The sequence below is a fragment of the Apus apus genome, chromosome 4, assembly GCF_020740795.1.
Source record: "Apus apus isolate bApuApu2 chromosome 4, bApuApu2.pri.cur, whole genome shotgun sequence".
Classification (NCBI taxonomy): domain Eukaryota; kingdom Metazoa; phylum Chordata; class Aves; order Apodiformes; family Apodidae; genus Apus; species Apus apus.
This window is the reverse complement of record NC_067285.1, coordinates 103,008,326-103,025,255: the sequence shown is the minus strand read 5'-3', so window position 1 is coordinate 103,025,255 and position 16,930 is coordinate 103,008,326. Positions and strand designations below refer to the sequence as shown.

General features: G+C 42.8%; 1 protein-coding gene and 1 long non-coding RNA gene across 5 annotated transcripts in view; one reads left to right on the top strand and one right to left on the bottom strand.

Moving 5' to 3' along the window:
- The window catches only part of KIAA0232 (KIAA0232 ortholog), a 68,555-nt gene extending 60,003 nt beyond the window's left edge, over nucleotides 1-8,552 (bottom strand). For 3 of the 4 annotated variants that reach the window (XM_051616784.1, XM_051616787.1, XM_051616788.1), the window contains exon 1: nucleotides 8,437-8,552. The gene's annotated coding sequence lies outside the window, so the exon portion shown is untranslated. Of the gene's footprint in view, nucleotides 1-7,813; nucleotides 7,872-8,436 lie in introns of those variants that run through there. The other variant, XM_051616786.1, reaches the window with a different exon arrangement.
- A 4,064-nt stretch (nucleotides 8,553-12,616) lies between these two features.
- Nucleotides 12,617-16,141, top strand: LOC127384020 (uncharacterized). The gene is made up of 2 exons (XR_007889350.1): nucleotides 12,617-12,760; nucleotides 15,126-16,141. It is a non-coding gene; the product is annotated as an uncharacterized LOC127384020 (long non-coding RNA).
- The last annotated feature ends 789 nt before the right edge of the window (nucleotides 16,142-16,930 follow it).

Here is a 16,930-nt window from a genome sequence, read left to right as displayed (position 1 = left end):
TTTCAGCAGCAGCCCACTGTTAGATCCACTTACGTATAACAAGAAAACATTAGAAAGGCAGAGTTCAGGAATTACATTTTACATCATTCAGATGCAAGTCTTGCAGACCACCATTACTCTTTGGAACATAAAGTGTGGGAGCCAATCCAGGTACTTCAACAGATATGACATGTATTTACAAGTTTTTTACAGAGACTCCCAACTGACCCATGCAACTGTACCTTGTACTTCTATCATTCAGCAGATTCAGCCTCAAAACAAACAGAATCCCACCACAACAGCAGCCTGGACATGCCAAAGAAATTACTGGTTGCTTCAAGCTTGGTAAAAGAGAGGCAAGTTTTGCATTGTAACTAGCCTAGAATATCGTGGATTACCAAAGTGTAAGAGAGACAGTGAGTGCTAAAGCAGAAGACAGCATACCTACATCTCAAAAATGCAGATGTTGCCTCAGTTTACTTATACAGTATTCCCCATCAGTGTATTTTCAGTATCACTAACACCAGGTTTCAGACTGTTCTATTTATTTTTACCATTGTAGATACTGGTAGGATTTAAGTTTTTCAATTTAAAATTGCAGATCTTATCAGATATGCTTACCAATCAAAGCCAGTGACAACCACCTTGTTCTCTCCTGTTTATCTCAAGTCTGTTATACAGAGCAACTGCCTGGATGGACTGCTACAGGGCCTGAGAGGTCCTGGGGAGATATATCCATCTAGCTGGTAACTTCAAGAAGAGACAGTCTTTTTTGTTCAGTCCCGTGAGAATCTCCACAGGGACACTATTTATCAAAATCTGTATCTTTTACTATGTACACAAGCAACAGACTGCACATCGTTGATTGCCATCGTTATACTTTGATAACTCTCAGGTTTAAGAAAACATAAATGGAGATTGATAGTAACCAAACCCAAATGTAACTAGGATCACAAAGGACACACACATTTTCAGCTCACTGAGGCATTTATCTTCAGGACTTTGGAAACGTAAAATCTGTAAGCTTTCTACTACTTGTATCTCACTACATTTACTGGCCTTTCTATTACCTAGAACATATGCAGGGCTTAACACAACAAAGGATGCAGTCCAGTACCAGTAAGATTAAATACACACTCTCGACTATCCTAATTACTCTTCCTCCTGCCTTCCTGACGTCTTCAATTTAACCAACTTTTTGAGCAATTCAGACTACCCATCACTAACAGTTATTTGCCTTTTTCAACTTGTCAAGCAGGACAGTAATGGCTCGGAGGCCTGATCAGCAACTTAGGTGTGTGTACATTAAAACACACTTGCTTCCAGTTTCATAAAGCCTCAGTGCATAGACACAGTCACAGTGTGCCCCATCAGGTGTTGCCAGCCTCCTCTGAGGCACAGGCAGCCGCCAGAAGGAATCACCTCCAGGCCACCATGGGGCCACTCTGGTATAGTGTTCAGTGCTCTTGGCATCAACTGGAATACTACTGCAGCATGAAGTAGCTCAGTGGCCACTCTTTTCGTGCATCCATATACGATTTAGTTCTATTAATATACAATGTATTCTTAGGCATATGTTGGATCTTTCAGTTGGGAAGGGAAAAGAAGAATTAATTCTGAATTCCAAAGATCCAATAACCACTGCCCATTTTAAAGCGTATGGTATTTCTCCAGCTATTTATACTTCCAAAGTTAATAATTCAGCTATATATAAACATCTAACTAGTTAATGACCACACTATACATTTTACTTCATTTTATTAACCTCTTTAATTTGTATCAAGGCCTTCTCTGAATGCTCACTATTGAAGTTTTTTATCCTTGGTCTGCAATTCAAGGAGTTAATTACTACCTTTCTGAAAGGCTCAAAATAGCCTCATGAAGGGTTTAAAAAAACAAATATAAATATTGCTTAACTATATAGTCTTTACAAGAGCTCCTTTCATTAGAAAATGTTATCATAAATTCAGCTGGAAGTCCCACAGACAATGTTTTCATTAATAACTGTGAAAAAATGTACAATATGTGTCATCCAGAAGAGGCTCAGTAATTGCAAAGTTGAATTAGCAAGCTTTATGACTTAACTGGCAGGGAAGATACTGACTTTGCAGCAAAGAAAATACAGCAGACCTACAAAGGAAATTCTTCTCCTACCTCTAACTTTTAATCCAAAATGTTAGTAAACTAAATTCCATGTATTTATAAAATTGAGATCAAAAGTAGGAGAATCTGCGATTTTGAACAGAGTAAGAATTCACATGAACAAATACATATATTAGCATTTAAGTCCATTTGCATAGACATTGTTCAGTCTATGTTTTAAGACTGACAGGAAATCAACTTCTTCTTGTTGTTCCATAAAAACAGTGGTGATCTTTGTTGCCATGTCGTATCTCCACTTTCATGATGAATTATGTTGATTTAAAATGGTACTCTTTATTTTTAAAAAAGGTTTACAAACTGAACAGGTAAGACCAATTCATATTGCTCTTAAAATGATAAATTTTCAGTTTGCTACTTCAAATTACAGCTAGATATCTTATTTTACTAAAATACAAAATATTTAACTACCATCACCAGAAAACCTCTTATAAAAGCAGCAGGTCAGCATTATATTACTTCTCTTCAAAGAAGTTACTGTACTGTTAGCCAAGGCATTTCTTTCACAACTCAAGAATTAAGCTACTAAAAACTGGAACTTAGAGGTTTCTCTCAAGCTGATAAGATATCCTGTTAAAAGAATCCAATAAAAATTATCTATATAAATATGAAAATTAAACTAATCTGGACTTACAGGAAAAAAAAAAAATGAAAGCTCTCATGTCACCCCACATAATTCAATGTGACTTTCAGCAAAGCAACATGGAAAAAACCTCAATAAGCAAAAGTTGCCGTAGATAATTCAGTTTCACCGTTAAGTGCAATATTAAATAAGCAGCAGAGTGAACTTCTATCACAGAAGACTGAACCAGGAGAATAGGGAGTCACTCAACAGCAACCTTTAGCTAATTAGTAAGTGTCATTAGTTCAAAATCTTCAGCCAGCAGAATTAAAATATCATGAATCAGTAAAGGTTTTTCCTGAAGTTTCATAAGTAAAGTTATCAATCAGACAAATCACTGGAAGCTGGCTCTGTTTCTTTCAAGATAACCCAGTGTCCTAAACATGCAGTGTTTTAATGTTGCACTCCCACTTAGCCACAGTCTTCAAATTTGTTTCAAGTTTGTAATAACAGACTACAGTGTCACAAGGATTTAGTAAGAATTCATTACTCATCCAAGGGTAGCAATACACATAATAATTTCATTAGTGATGCTTCAAAACAACCTTTTTCTCCAGGCTAATACAAACCTTTGTTTTCTTAAAAAGCACACATGACACATGCCAAATGACCAAAATAGTATCCGTAACTACTCTGTGTACATTTTAGTATGTTTTCCTACTTTACTGTCAAAGTTTATTTCAATGTTAGTCCTGAGTAATCTAACACTACCTGGAATAACCTTGCAGCGTGTATCTTGCAACTCAGCTCTGCTGTTCTGATGTTAAAACTATACAATCTTATGGGAACTGGCTTAATTTTTTTTCTGGCCTTTAGCTACCCTGACTCTGTTATTCCTTTATGTCCCTCTGTATTTTATCCACAGTCTATATATGCAAAACCTCTTCTGCAATGCAACCGTGGCTCCTTTCAGAATTCTATAACCAAGCTATTTCATCTAATCAGATCATAAACACAAGAACACAAGCCTAATACAATTTAATAACATACAAAGGGCATACCAGCTCCTTCTTTCCATACAGCATCTTAAGATAAATGCTTTGCTTTAATTCACACAGTGGCAGAGCTGAGAGGGAAGTGTGTGTCTCTTCAACCCTAGTCCAGAGCTCTATCCAGCAGTACTTGTTCCTTATAAATTTAATAGTATGTACAGGAAGATTCTTGAAAGCTCCAAGATCACAAAACCATCCAGATTTCCAGTTACAATTTACTTGTATTTAATAACAATTTTTTTGCACAGAGTGTAAGTTCTCACACGCAATCCTTTTTAGAACTGGGCCTAAAAAGTTACAGGCAAAAGTAAAACTAGCATGGACCACATATTTGAAACTTCCTCCACAATTTAATAAGAAAGTTCAAATTATATATTCTCCAAATTATATTAAAAGCAAAAATTGTTATAGGAAGCCCGAACACAGACTTAGCAGGATATAATTCATCTATTACACAGAATATCACAACAGTGAAAAATTAATTAACATTGAAATTTCCACACTACTGCCTTAGAAATAAACCTCTTGGAAATACAGACACGAAAGTGGACATACAGAAGCTAAATTATGAACAGAATCTAGATGATGCAGAAATAATAAATTAATAATTTTATGTAGGTAAATCCAAACACTTGCATATGAAATCATAAAGGAAGGAGCAGATTAAAAATTTAAAATATACAGTAGCTTGCAACAAAGCTAGAGAAATAACTTGTAGCAAGAGGTCTGTGAAAGAATAATCTTTGTACTGAAAGTTCAAACTACTTACCCTTTCAGCCTAACTCCAGCCACTACCATGGCCCAATAAAGCACACATTCATCTCTCAGCATCCATTATAAATGCACCCAGCCCACTTTCAGGAAAGCAGAATACTTCTAAAGTAAAAATACCATAACTAGCTCATCTAGATCTTTTTCTACTAAAACACTCTTGATAGTCTTGCAGTTACCTGGTACTTCTGCCTAAAACTAGCTGATAAATTGTTTCCAAATTATGAAAAGCATGCATTTCCCTCCAATCAGCCAATTTTCTTTTTTTTTGTCTGTAAACTGAAATGCAACTGAGCATTCAAATACTCATTTGAACATTTTTATGTTGTAGTATGAAATTGACTTTACTCAGAGAAAAGTATTCTGGCTGGGATGGGAGGCACAGACACAATGTAACAACATGTTTCTAAAATTAATTACCTACTAGTCTGTCACTGTTCTTGGACTAAAATGAAGGATTCCCATCTCCGTTCCACAACACAGAATAAACTATCCCAATAAACCGAGTCTATTAAATAGCTTCTAGAAGATCTTTTGTATTCCAAGCTCAACTAGCATTGCAGATAACTGGAATAGTTCCTGATACCTCTCATGGCCGATACAAATTCTAACTCTTGCTGTCTTCAACGCATTCTGCTTTACCAGACATTGCTACTCATCTTATTATAGTAATAAGTTATTATTTTTTTGGCATTAGCTATCAGTTGTTTTTACCATTATACAACTTTAGGGGCTTCACATTATCAGTCCATCAGACAGGTATGAAACCCATGCTATAAATGCATGTCTTAAGAAATAAGTAAAATAAGCTGCAATGGCAACAAGGAATAAGGGTATTTCACTCTCACAAACTACAAAAAAAGCTCAAATTTTGTATTTTGAACACATTAACATCTAGACAGCTTTAAAGGAAGTATTTTAACACATACTACTTTCAACACCCATCATTATGAATTCTGCATGTTTCTTTATGCAAAGCTTGAAGAAGCAGCAAACCGACAGATGATTTTGCTAGTACTCTAGCTAAGTAGATAGTCTAGTCTGACTCTAAAGCATTATGCCTAAAAATCAGTAAAATTCGACAGAAAATTGACCATACTAAGTATTAAACCAGTCTCATTGCTTGCTTCATTCCACATTCACCTAGAAACAAAGTGCTCAAAAAGGACAAATAATCAAGTTATGAGCAGTATCTAGATCTTCCTCTGTCCCTGTTTCTACTAGAATACACAGCACACAAGCAAAGGAAAATGCTGACATCATTTTACCCTTATGGAATTTCTCTTACTTGGAAGAGTAATGAAGAGAAACAACGACAGCAAAAGCAGTGGTGAATGCAGACTATGGAATCAGCATATTAAGATAACATGAGAAGTTCTAGGCCTCCAATTTTTCCACGCAGGTCACATATGTATGTTTGCCTGTTCCTTTCCTTCTCATTCACCTGCTGATGAGCAGAAAATCTGGAGTCATGTATCCAATCCAGATTGCAGAATCTGTGGTGCCAAAGAATCAGTACCCTCACAGTGCACAAAACAAATGAACTAATAAAGTTATGTGAATGTATGTGTGGGAATATCTGCTAAGCAGAATATGGCAGGGATGTAAACTGCTGAAGCTTTCAATGTCATGTACAAATCAGGATTTCCTCTGTAATTCTTAGTCTTTGAAAACAAGGAACATTACAAATATATAGTGTGCCACTTGTTTCGCTTAAGTTACCTACCTCCCCTCTCATACCTCAAATGCCAAAATAGAAAACTTTGACAACTATAGAACATGCTTTCTTGATTGGAAGGGAGATGTTGTACACTACCATTTTAGCATATCCATACTGACAAGAAACAGCAGATGGAGGATTAGTACAAAATAAAATCTGTACAGTTAGATGTCAAATAACAATCAAGTTCTATGTGATAAGGCATATTTTTGTCTCAAATAATAAGTAAAAATGTCAATTGCAGATTCCCATGGATTATGAGAAGCCCACAATACTTGGGTTTTAAGTACTGCAGTGAAGTAGTTTGGTTTACACAATTATCTACTGAATCATCACGAGCTCACTTTTGACAGCTAAGAAACCAAATCTAATCTGCAATTTTCACCTCATCCCAGGAACACAGAAGTAATATATCATGTGCAACAGAACAGTACAAATCTAAACGTTTAACAGGGTGTGCATGAGGAAAATCAACTATCCATACCAGTGCCCTCTGATCCTAAGACTATAAATTACAACCCGAACAGCTTACATACAGAAAACACTGGAATACAGGAACATCTCTTCTTTGAAAGGACAAGCAAGTCGTACTATATTTACCCTTCAAATCAATATCAGTTACTGTAATGAGTAATTAAAACAAAAGACGGAACAGAAGCACCGCACTTTTGCTTTTCTCAAAGTTTCACGACACGACTCAACAAAAGTATACTTTTAATCGAGACGACACGACGCGAAGATGGAAACGAGTTTGCTGGAATGAAGTGTCAGTTTGTGTCACTTCTGCATTCAGCTGTAACCTTCGCCAAACCTTGTCGTTGTCGTCTTCCCCCCCCCCCCCCTCCGCCCACTGCCTGCGAGCGGCTGCGGCCCCGCCGGGCCCGCCCAGCTGCGGGCGGCCATAGGCTGCGGCGCCCATCACTCTCCTATCAGCCCAGCTCCTCCTCCTGAAGCAGCAGCAGCCCGAGCCTTTCTATCCGCCTTTTGCCTTCAATAGGCCCTAAAGGACAATGCTGTTCTAAAGGAGAGGGGATTAAAAAACCAAAAACCAAAAAAAGGAGGGGAGCGAGTCTCATCAGGTGGACGCCGGGGTAACCCTGTACCGCCGCAGCTAAGGCAGTGCTGGTTTCCATCTCCCCAGACCCGGGGCATTGAGACCCGTCTCCCAGCTCCTCATTGCCGGTCAGCGGCCGCCGGCTGCGCTTTGTACAGTTACGCACAGGATGAAAGGTCACAGCGTGAGCCGTGCCTGCACACCGGCCAGGCCTGGCAGCAGCGGGGCGCGGGGGTGGGAGAAGCCCTGTCACTCCCACCTCACGGTCAGACAGGGCAGGGAAGGGGCTGCCCGGCTCAGGCTCTCGCTACCCTGACTCGAAGCGCCGCATCTGCCGCTTTCCCCGTCCGCTCTGCTGGGTGACACCGGCGCAGGCCGGCACCCGGGACGAGCGGGTGTTGGGGGCCGCTTTCGTCTCCCTCCTTCTCTCCTCCCAGGCGTGACCCGGCCCGAGGGCACGGCAGCCCCGGCTCCCGCTCCAGGCCGGCGCCTCCCACCCTCCGCAAGCCGCTCACCTGACGCTGGGACCTCAGGGGCCGGGCGGAACGGAGGAGCGCAGGGAGGGAGGCCGGAGCGGAGGAGCGCGGGGCGGGGGGAGCCGGGGAGGGCTCAGCTCCCAGGCAGGCGCTCGGACCGGTGCACCCCGGCCGGGCCCCCGGCCCCGCCCCCGAGCCCTGCCTCGCCGCCGGCCTGCAGCCAGCCTCCCCGCCCGGCCTCTCGCACTCCCTGTCACCCCCTCCCCGGCCCCTCTCCTCCCGTCGCCGCGCTTCCTCCCCTCGTCCCCCGGCACGCTCCTCCCGCGCTGCGGCAGCCGCCGCCGAACAGCGGGACACGCCGTCCCGGGAAACCGTCCTCCCAGCGCCGCGCCAGGCCCGGCCCAACTCCTCCTCTTCCCGGGCTGTTAGCGGAGAGGGGAAGGGAGAGCGGGCTGGCGCGGGCCTCCTCGGCCGGGCCCCGAGCCACCGGCCTGCCGCTCCCCGGGGGCCGAGCCCGCCTGTCCCCCAGCGTAGCGGTGCGAAGGGAGGGGGAGAAGCCCGCCGCCTCCCGGCTCCGTCCTCCCGTTGCCACGGGGAGGGCTGCCGCCCTCCCTTCAGCCCTGCCCCTCCTCCTGCTCCCCGCGCCCGCGGCGGGTATTTACCTGCCGTGGCGGCGCAGAGCGGGGCCCTGGGGCCTCTGGCAGCCGGAGGAGGCAGCGGACTCCGTCCCCCTGCTGCCGTGCCCGAGTGAGGCGGGCGGGACGGAGCCGGGCCCTGCCCCGGGAGGCGTTACGTAAACCGGCGGCGGCAGCGGCGGCTCCCAGCGCCACGGGGGGGGGGGGGGGGGGGGGGGAGGGGGCGGCCGCTCCGTCACCCGGCAACAGGACTCAGCGCCCCGGCGGACCGCGCCGCAGGCTCCTCCCCGTATCCTTCCGCCCAGAGGGCGTCCCCGGAGCCCGCCGCCCGGCAGCGCGGGCCGGGCTGCGGGGCAGGTCGGGCTGCCCGGGCGCGGCGGGGCGGCCCGGGGCAGCCTGAGCTTTGCGCCGGGCCGGGGGGGGCGGGCCGAGGGGGGCCGCGCGGTGCCCGTCCCGTAGCGTCTGGGCTCCACCGCACCGGCTTCATGGCGGGCTGCCGCGCAGGAAGGGCGGGGAGGAGGGGAAGTGCCCCTGCGCCCTGGTTGCACAGGGCTCGGCCCGGCCCCGCCCGCCGGGGGAGCGCCGCGCTGCCCGCCGGGCGCCGCGCGAGGAGCGGGGCGGGTGAGGCGTTTGAAAGTCACCGGGGCTGGCGGGGCAGGCGGCCGCGCCGTTCCTCTTGTCTCGGGGAGCTGTCAGCCGGGCGGGGGGCGGGCTGCCCGCCCGTCTGCCTGCCTGCCTGCCTGCCTGCCTGGGAGCGACGGGGAAGGAAACACCCGGGGCAGGAATGCGAAGAAGGAAATGGGGGATAATGATGGAGCGCGGCGGCGTCGGTCACGCTGAGGTCGTTCTGAAATCCCTCGCGACTCTCTTGAGGGCGAAGTGAGAAAATAAAAGTTTAGTTTGCTGCTTAATGAAAGCCCGTCTGGGAGGAAAATCGTGTTTGTTTGTTTGTTTGTTTTCAGAAGATTGATGCCACTGGAAGTTGGTTCTAGTAGGTGAGCTCCTCAGGAGCTGGGAAAATTTTATTCCAGATGCGAGCTTAATCAGAACTGTTTACACAACCGTAAAGTAATGAAAGAGCAACATTTTTAGCATAGTAGACGGGTGAAAATGGGTCACTGTGAGACTGAAAATAAGATGCACCGAAGTACTAATTAAACTTCTTAACTGGGAAAATAATCATGCCTTTTTCAGGTGTACCTCACATTTCTCAAATACATGAACACTTACGGGCCTAAAGAAAGTATTATGTAAGATGTCGAAGTCCGTGTGTCATCCTCAGGGTTTTCTTCCTTTATTCACAGCTAGATGTGTGGCTTCTGGAATTCCAAAACGTGGTATGTCATCTAAGTTGGCTAATGCTGTTTCTTTTGTGCAAACAGCATCTTCAGTCATTGAAACCAAGCTTATCTATGGAAAGATGATCCCCCGCCCCGGATGTAGTCCCATTCAGGCCTTTTGGCTAGTTAAGCCTGTATATAAAAATAGGCCTCATAAGATAGATGAACACAAGCCCAGACAGTAACTGCTGCCTCCTAGCCTCTGCACTCATTCCCTGATACAGGCAAAGCATTAATCTTTTGTTCTAGCTAGGGTTTACCCTTTTTGAGCACCCTTAGCACCTAATTCAGTCATAAATTTGATTTAGACTGGCCAAAAAGCCTACGTTTTTGAAATTAAATATTCATGTAGCTACATGAGCTACCGATGCTCTGTTAAACGCTGCTGAGGCACTAATACCATATCACTGAGCATGTGGAGCATCAAACCTTGAAGCAGTTTTGTGGGAAAGGTCTAAAGAGAACGTGGTGCTTTAAAACCCGAGTTAGGACAGCATCATTATCGGAACTATTTAATTACTGTTTAAGTTATTTTCTTGTTGTGAAAAGCTGAAACTGAAAAGCTGTTGGGGAAAATAATCCTGCTGACTCTTTTCTGCCGAGTCATTCCACCGGTTTATCAGAAGCATTTCGCCAACACTGAAATGCGACGCGTGCCAATCGCAATCAAATCACCTTTTGTTCATGAGCTTAGAATCTGAATTGCCCTTTTCAAGGCAGAAATAGAGTGTAGTAAAATGTGGGACACCTGGGATTTGTCTGTAATAACAATTGGTACCAATTTAAATCAATCTCTATACAGTCTCCTGAACATATTCTCAATGTATTAGTAACGTATATCACTTAATAAAAACCCAGTTACCTTATTTCACCCTTTCTATATATTATTTGTTTTACACCAAAAGCTCTGTAGAAGGGACAGATGCTCAGAACATGTGTGTTTTTCTAATGGAGCAAGTCAGAGCATGCAAGCCAATAACAGATTATTCTGAATATTCACGTAGTTGCTGTGTGACATTTCAAATTGACAGTTCTGGTTTTGTGGTCAGATCTCAAGAATCCCAACAGTGCAATTTTTTTGTTGGCTTGTTGGTTTTTGTTGGGCTTTATTTTACTAACAGCCAACCCAATTCTGGTCTCCTTTTGGCAAGCATTTCAGAAACAGCTGGTGCCTGAACATATGCTGTGCTGGCACTGCTGTGAGCTTATTTCCCACTTGTCCTCCTGGTCAATCAGAGCTGCTCCATGTGCTGAAGGACAGCTGGTCCCTTGGCATGTGAAGCAGCTAATGAACTTTTCCTCCAAAAAGCCCTCGGGATATAGCATGCTAACTCCCATCAGAGGTTGTTCCTTTCCGGACTGCTATCAAAGTTGGAAGTTCTTTATGGGAACTCTGTTTGTTGCCTGTGTGACAACCTACACACAGTGAGAACAGCTACGTGGGTGTGCATCGTAGGTGACAGTACTTGTTTGGAAAATAAAGGCTAAATTATTTGTGTTGAAAAGAATGCTAAACCACATCTGAGTAACTGATGGGTTTGTAATTTTTAGCTGTCAGCCTCAGCAAGTATCAGTGTTTCCCTTTTTCATTCTGACCCCTGCTGGAAAGGGTGTCCAATAAATTTCTAAAAAATGTATCGATTTCAACATATATTCCTATTAAGGAACATACTGAAGGAGGAATTGCATAGAGTTCAGTGGTACATAGCCACAGCTTGTAAGCTTTTTACTGTCAGCCATACATCTTACTTCCTTCAAATTGTCAGTTTATAATATTCCCTAAAATTTACCGCTAGGTGTGATAAAAAAAACCCTGATTTTTCCTGAGCAGGGGTTCTGTATCAGTTAACTCTGAAAGTCATGATAACCTGTCATTAGAGAGATCTCTCTTGTTCACACTTCATAAACTGTTCACTTGATAGAAGCAATCTACCCATTCAGCATTTTAGAGGTGGAGATAGAGCAACATTCATGAGGGAATAAATGTAATTTAAGAACAAAAAAGATCATCTTAGTGTGTGGAATCTAAATGTACACATGCATTCATAGATATTTTTAAAATCCAGTAAATGGATGAACCTCAGTGTAAGATGAAGCAAGGAACATCCAGCAGATACATTATGTGTTTTATTTGGTATCTTGATGAACAGCTTCAGAAGCATATCGTTACCTCTTTGAAACTACTTTGCTTAATTGCATAAAGCTTGCCCAACTCTTTACTAGTTTTCACAGTCCATTTCGGGTTTTGAGCAAAAAACTTCTGCAAAACATTCACACCTCCCAGAAGTAATAACTAGGTTCAAATGACACATTCAGGAGGCATTCTTCAGCAATAGATCAGGTTTCAGATTCCTTTTACTGATCCCTCTTTCCTAATAATATCCCTGCACAGTGAAAAAACAAGCTGTAGATGCCCCCACCATCAGAGGGCCACTTTGTTGTCAGCATCAAGGACCTCATCCATCGTGGTAAATGGGAAGTAATATTAAATTTTAGTAGGATCTGCATTAAGCCCCTGTTCAACCTTTTTACTTTCAGACTTCTCTCTAACTGGTTTCAATATCTTTAATAGGAATGTGCTAGCATGGTGAGTTTGGAAGATCTAAGTCACTTGAAAAATCAATTGCATAATTCGAAGTATAATTATTTTCTGCTTAATACAATTATATCACTATAACCTCAATATATATTTTTGCTTTCTTTGCACAAAGGAAACTCACAGGAACTGCAGGTCAGGCAGTGCTGGTCTGAAACAAGAATTTTTGGGCTTAGTATTGGTATTTCTTTGGAACTCCACTTTTTGTTGTTGTTGTTTTTTAATTAATTCTGCTTCAGTATACTCTTGCCCTTTTTGTTCTGCAGGACTAACAATTGGGAAACCCTAATAATACCTTGAGAAACATGATGATAATACATGAACAGGACTCTGCCTCAAGGTGCTGCTGTGTGCATGGAACCGACCACCTGAAGTCTACTTAAGAAATACTCAGAGAAGATGTAGAAGAACCACGGTAATTGGCCTATGCCACTTGGGACAAACAGCCAAGCAGTACAAAAGATAAAGGAAATGAAAGCTTTATGCTACGTAACAAATGCAAAAGTCCCAAGTTCCTAGATTTAGCATCTGGAACCATCAGCTTTCACTGGTGGTGTAATGAAAAGACTAGAGAAAATACAGTGTTATAGAAATGAAATAATTACCACAAGTGATGAAATACAAAGCAAGTATTACATGTGATTGCATTTTATGGACAGTTAGTCACTGTAAAATATACCAGTTTATAAAAATCTGATCCTTTTTTTGGTAATGCAAATGTGGAATAATTTGATGTAATAATGAGGTACTAATTTAATTGCATTATATTTGTTGCTACATCAGCTATTGTCAAGCCATTAAGTTAATCACATGTCAAGTTTTAAACTAGATGAAACACATTATGACATCTGGTTTTTTTCCTATTTACTACAGCATTCCAGAATTACCATGTTGGAAATGTCTGAGGTTTTGGCAGCTTGCTGTCGTACAAATAGTTCACAAATACAATTAACCATCCTTGAGTAGCCTGCAGCATCAGCATCCAATCATAGCCTTACTTGTCAGAAATACAATTATTGTTCCACACTAATTCCAGCAAACATTTTTTTCATATATTGGTCATATTCTCAGCCAGTGAAAATGCTGAGAAGAGAGTGAGTAGATTGCATTATACTCGCTCACAAGCCATGGATTTTGGAATGAATATACCGAAAAAGTACTTCCATCTTTTTAATAATTATGTACATGAGATGAAAACTGAAAGAAACACAGGAAAATATATGTAGTTCTTAAAGTAATTGCATCAAAGTTATTATTCTTTTTATCCAATGTATCAACATTTTCTTAACATGATATTCTGTTGCAGATTCTAGTAAAAGAAAAGATCCTCTGTGTATTAATGGCTTACTGTCCTGGCACTTTGACATTATGTTTTGACTGATCAAAAAAGCTTTCTTATCTGATCCCATGGTAAAAACTGCAAAGCAGTTGAATACCAACAGCCATTGCAAAGAGTTCAGGTTTGACAAAAGCAGCGTTTGAAAAAGGGTATTGAATCCCAACAAAAATACCACCATTTTAATCTTTGAAAATAATTGTTTTGAAATACATGCTGAGATCTAGTACCTGCATTTCCAAACCTTCAACTACACAGAGGAGAGATTTCTAGCTTGTATGATTTACTACAGGGCTTTCAGCCTGAAGGAGAAAAAAAAAAAAAAAGAGCAATATGAGAGAAGGAAAGGATATTTTTCTGTCAAGAAGCAGTTAATATTTCAATACTTTGCAGCTAAACTGATACTCTATCTGAAATATCTCACGGTATTTTGGCTTGTAATTCTAACTGAATGATATTTAGATGCTCATTTGAAGAGTTACTCACTGGAACAAAAGTATCTGACTTTCCAAGGCCAGTTTATGTATATAAATTGTAAAGGTGCTTCCTATCAAGAAATCTATCTCTGTTGAGATGAAAACTACTTGTTTTCTAGTTTCATCAGGATTTTGTGTTGAAATTGTAATGTCTTTTGAGTTTGATACCATTAAAACTCCCAAGAGACAAAAAGGCAGGCATAGATTTACTGGCTGAATGAAAATCTCTGTCTTGATGTTAAAAACCTCACATATTTCAGCAGCCAAAGAGGTCATGAAATAAAAGTTAAGTGCCTAGATTCAGCCAGCTTTTCCAGGTGTATGGAAGATGAAGGTCATTTTCCCTAAGAAAGCAGCATTTTATATTTTTTTCTCTGAGGCTGATTGTAGGCCCAGACAGAGCTCAGTCATGAACCTACCGTGATCAGATAACACAAAGAGGAAGCAATGAAGACCAACCTAAAACAGCAGTGGAGTGTGAGAGGAGAGTATTAGATGCCGGGTTTGGCCACAACTACACATGAGAGTATAGTCCTGTGAGATGGGTCTCTTGGACTTTATTTGTTAGAGCAGTAAAGTGAATGCAGTCTCATTAAATAAGAGAATAGTTCATTTCTCAGAACAAATGTTTTCTTCCTAAATCATAGAATCATAGAATGCCAGCTTAGAAGGGACCTAATGTCAGTATTCACAGCAGCTAAAAAGAATTAGCAGACAAGGGCATTGCTTCCTGGCTCATTGCAGTATTTTGATTTTAGATTTTTATTACTGGGAGCATTCTTTCATATACACGTGTGATTCTGTACATTGAGCAGTACTTCATTGCCAAGTTTTTCATATAGGTAATGAAATCCTTAGGAAAAGAGCTGAAAACTCCGTTCTTCACTGTTGAGCATGAAATTGATTTCCATATCTGTAATTAAAGCATTTTTGTGCCAAAAAATATTATGGCGATATTTCTTCCACAGGGAGTGAAAAACTGTAAGTCCCTGTGAAAAGGGATTTGGGACACGAGGACGAGGCACTGGCTTCTCTACCCTCACTGCCTAGGACTGCCAGCTGATCCAGGACTGCTGTGTGCTGAAATGCAGAAGTACTTAGAGCTCATCAGCCAAAACCACTATTGAAAACCATCTGAAGAGGCATTGGGTTTGGCTTTGCCAGAAATAACTCTGGACACCAAGACATTTTAACATTAAGAAGGGTGTGGCATTCAGGATGTATAGTGCTTGTCTCAAACAATCCAAGAGATAAGTAATGGACTGTGGCACTCAGGATATCTGTTGTCTTGTGGCATCTGAGAGTTAAACAACATTTGTTGATGGACTAAAGAGACGTCTCAGCAAGCCACCCAACCATTTTGCTTCCTCTCCTGCGATAAGTACCTGAGAACTGGGGAGTTCAGTGTGGGACATGCTGAGATCGGAGACAAAGGAGTTCTAAAGCTGGCACTGGGAGCAGAATATCTAGTGATAACCAGGCCCTGATACCTCATGAAAACCACCAACTTAGCAGGACAAGACAGAGTGCCGGTCTCAAGCTACTTCCTAGGACCAAAACTCCACTGCAACAAACTAATCCTGTGGTGCCAGTTGTCTCAACCTCCTCTTTTGTAGTGGCTGATCTCATCAATTAGCCAAACAAAGACTACATAGCCCCTGGCATCATACCTGCCCCCTGCTATCTCTGACAAGCATGGAGAAGATAGAAGGATTTTCTCCCTTATTCAGGGAGAAAAGTGGGGGTGCAGTGAGCAAGAACTGTATAAAAATCTGGAACACTATGTGTGCAGAGAAGCACTTCCCCACCAGGAACCACTTCCCCACTGACGACATCGCTGGACCGTGGTTCTAACTATGCTCTTGCTTTGCTGTCCTCTGTATCTCTGCTTTCTCCTTTCTTTTCTGTCTCTGTTTTCCTCCCGGTCCTATCCGCTCTAGGGTCTTTGCTGTGTTACTCTAATAAAAGGTTGTTGTGCGCGTGACATCTGACCTTGCTTACGTCTTAATTTCACCATTTGGGATCACCTTCAAATGTCTTCTCAGGTCCTGTCGGGCAACAAAGGGTGCAGCTGCCGTGCAGCTCATCCCAGGAGAGGGAAGGCAGAATCCAGCCACACCAGCCTCCCACTGCGGTGAGGAGTGTTAGAAAGCAAGGGGGTTCTGCCCCATCTCTCGTAAGAACGCACGTCAGCCCCAGTGCCTCTTTGTGCACCTGATGTTGTGTTATCTTTGTTTTGTCCCGGCAAGATCATAAAAAATTGCCACGTATCCGAATACCGGATCGTGACACAGGGGCTGAGAGGAGCCTGCAGTTCACGTCCACATGAGTGCAATTTCTTCTCTCCTTGCTCCCCAAAACCAGTGTGGCTGCATCCAGGTTTCCTGTTGGGGATGATTCTTGGCATGTGCTGTCTCCAAATGACGCTAGGCAGTTGTTATTGGCCTGCTGGGCTAAGAGTTAGGTACTGTGTAGTCCTGTGTTCAAGTCCAGTGTGTTAAGTCCACCCTGGACTTAACTTATATGCTGTAACATAACTTCAGTTCAAAATAACTGTTTTGTGTCTTCAGAGCAGGCAGGTATGAGTGGAGGATGCAGCAGTGGCAGCACTGTGCATAGTAATCTGTTGGTTTGTGCGTTTGTCTTGGAAGATGGAAATATTTCTTCTAGGATATTTTCAGTCTTGAGTAAGCTGAACCCACTGATTCTTATTTTCCAAAGGAATGAGCAAATAGTAGAATTCCCTAGGATGTAGACCACTCTCCATCCCTCT